Below are 3,671 nucleotides of genomic sequence, written 5' to 3' on the forward strand. Positions count from 1 at the left end.
TCCGTAACACTTTGCAATTTTGCGAAGTCAAGCTTTCGGGCTCATTTCGTGATGTAACACGTCAGTAGAGTCAAAGTTTGGTAATAGCTTCACGTTAAGTTTTAAGGTAGCTAAAGATTATGTTCGCTATCTTGTTATAATTTTTGCTTGTGCATTTTGCATTATCTTTGCTTATCTATCTTATAGTGCTCGAATATGATGTTTTAATCATAATCATGTAATTATTCTGATAATTTTATCCTTTAATGAAAGCAAATCTTATTTTAGAAAAAATTAATTTTAATTCGAAAAAATAATTTTTTATGAGGATAAAAAATATATAAAAATGTTATAAAATTAATATTGAAATTACTACAATACTATTTTATAAATGTGAGAAAAATTAAAATTAAATAATTTGAACCATACGATATATTTCCACCTTAAATATTCTTCTTCTGTAAATTCTCAACAAATATATTATATTTATATTATTAGGGTGTATCGGTAGTAATTTCTTTTTGAGAGAGGTTTATGAAGCATCGAGAAACTGACATCAACATAAAATCGGTCTGACTCGAGAATTGTACGAATGCATTACGATCGTTTGGAAAGCGACTCCGGCGTGAAAAAAAAAGAGAACGGTATTGAGATAGAGGATGTTCCGATGGATCCGTATATCAAATCTGACATTTCGTGTTTTACGTGGAACGGGTGCTCGCACGAATGCGCGCGCGTATCGGCCGTAGGATATATAGGGCATTCCATTCGAGGCGAAATCGGTCCAATTACACATGTATCGGATATGTGATTACTCAAAAAATATTTATTGGTACCTATTCTTCGTTCTCCATTCGTACATCAGTATCCAGATTACATTTTAAAGGCAATTTTCGCAACCCCGGTCCGGACTAATTCACTCCTGCCGACACATCGCGCATGAGTGGGAAAGAAGCGAGGGCCGAATTGATGGCAATATTAAACTTCCCGCACGAAGTATCAACGTGACTCTCTCTCGTCCTCACCATACAGAGACACATCATATACACATACATATGTATATGTAAACGTATATGTATACATGGTTGTCTCGATTTTCATGTGTAGATTCGATAGCGAACATTCGCTGGAGGCACTTGTTTGCAGTGTCCGCCAGCAAGAGGGTATAGGCTGAAAGCCCATTCGGGGTAGCTTGATGCAGGAATACCTATTGAAATTCTTTAATTAACCCTCATGGCATCTCCTTTCCCGTATCCGTGCGCAGCTCGTTCAAAGGAGCAGAAGGACTGAGCAGCAGATTGATCATGGTCAAACGATGTGTAAATTAATCGGTCGCAAGCAGCAACGCCGTAAGGGGATATTTCCTACTTGCGCAGATATAACGCGAGTCAGTAAACTTGTGATTGCAATTTAACACACATATATATATACAAATATTAAAGTTATCTGATAGTCTGTAACTGTTTTGTTATTTAAAGTAATCTGATTTTAAGAAGAATTAGGATATTTGGATTTAATAAAAATAATATTTTTCAAAATTAACTTTTTATTTAACTTGAATTAATTCAATCAATTCAATCTTTCATAATTGAGTTAGTTTTTTATTTGTTCACTTTTAATTTAACTAAATTAATTTGATAAGCCATTAATTTACCCAACTCTGTGTAGATATAATATTATAGTATATCGCATAATTTGATAAAAATATCAGTGTGTTCGAATTTAAGGAATGAATAATCTTTGAGAATTTCTAAAATTCGACTATTCACGTCGACGGGCTGCCGTCATTTATAATTGCACGGACACGATAATTTAATAGTATGCTCGCTTGGGTTACTGGATTTCACGACGCAGTCAGATTTTATAGTTTGCACAGTGGAACGATATTTCCGTCAATATTAAACGTCATTGCAGCTTCATTGGCATTAACTAATGTTTGACGACATTAATCTATTTTAGGTAACCGCAGACCGTAGCAATCATAAACCATTTTGCATACAAACCATTCGCATTAGCGGCTGTTTTGGAATCGTTTCGTAATTTATAACATATGACGAATGATGGGAGGGTTTCACTTACGTGAGGAGGCAAGCGCGCTTGGTTGATTTATGACTAACCCTATTCTCACAATTTATATCCATAATCAATGCTTTCCGAGATTAAAGCAGTAAAGTTTTTCTAATTCAAATCATATAAAATATTAAAAATATAATAAAAACGACAATTTTCGTAAGTATTAAATTTTATTACAGAAGTAGATAATATAATTATTCGCGCGCGATATAGTCTTTGTAGATATAATTGAAAATTTTTAAATCATGTACAAACCGCAGAATTAAAAGAACGTAGTCTCGTTATCTATAGCATTAAAAAAATAAGTGAAAACGCTATACTAGAGTACTATTTCAGAGAGCGAGAAAGGAAGGAATTGGCAGAATGCAACCGAAGGAAGACAGATAGTTTTCTTTCGCGCGTCTACCTTTGTCGTTTTCGTCAAAGGAGCTATCGATCTAAGTCGAACAAAGGAGCTACTTTAATTATCGACTGTGTTTCGCGCGCTGGCGCATCTACCGGGCTGTTTGGTGTCCTTTGTAGGAACCTCGAAGCGGATGAGTAAGACCGCGCATAGAACGACGAGTGTATCTGGGGGGGATTCACCCTAACGCCGCGCCGGTTCGCAGACAGCTCGTAAAACAATATGGGCCACCCGGCAGCTTCGCATGCGCGACTAATAAGTAAATACGAATTAGCATTCCGAGTCCTTCAGCGATATAAATCAAACGAATTAATTACAATACAAAGTGGAGACTAAAGAGAAGAGCACGGTACGCGCGCCGTGATGGCGGCGAGCTGTCCCGAAGTAAAGAACGCAACGCGCCGTCGCCTGCTTTGCATATTGCTCTCAACGTAAATACTAATAAATCCCAGCTCGGTACTCACGTACCGGTACGTCCGACAAATTAAACGCGCAACAGACACGCGAATAGATGCGTGTTCCATTGAGCGTATTGTCTCTTTTATATTGCACATCGGAGTCGTTCCCTGAAAACAGCGAATTGCATTCGTACACGAAGGAGTTATGGGGCCTTTGATCTTGAGCGCATAGCATTTTAATTCGTTCACTTAAAAGGATACCCAGACGTACGTACCCAAACTGCATCTACACTGAACTTCTTTATTTGCGTCACGACATGACGCCGGGGAATCGACGCGATGTTACGATGGGGTATCAACAAGTGGAGCGCGTCGATTCTCTCAGGGAAACGTAGAAAGGCGCTTGATGTCTATATATCACAATGATAAATTTACGAGATTATAAATATAAAAGGAAAACTCAATTTTCATTATATAGATAATTATTAGGAAAATTTGTTTAGAACGACATTTTTGAACAATATACTCGTGTATCATGTGAAAGACATCTATACCCCTGTCTGTATTCTGATAAACGGGTATCCGTAACGCTCATCCGTGTCTGGATAATAGATTCGCTTTTACCTCTATTAGGAAAATGCACATTATCCACGATGGATGCATTATTACAAAGAGCGATCCATCGGATGACGGATTACGTGCGTGATAAAGGGCGGGAAACGCGTCGCCTCGTTGTAAAACGATTAATTGGCGCATTGCTGGCCAGTGCAGCCCCGCAGCGGTGTAGCTGTTAAACGACATAAAGATCTTGCTACGTG

The sequence above is a fragment of the Atta cephalotes genome (assembly GCF_000143395.1).
Source record: "Atta cephalotes unplaced genomic scaffold scaffold00012, whole genome shotgun sequence".
In the NCBI taxonomy this organism is placed as follows: domain Eukaryota; kingdom Metazoa; phylum Arthropoda; class Insecta; order Hymenoptera; family Formicidae; genus Atta; species Atta cephalotes.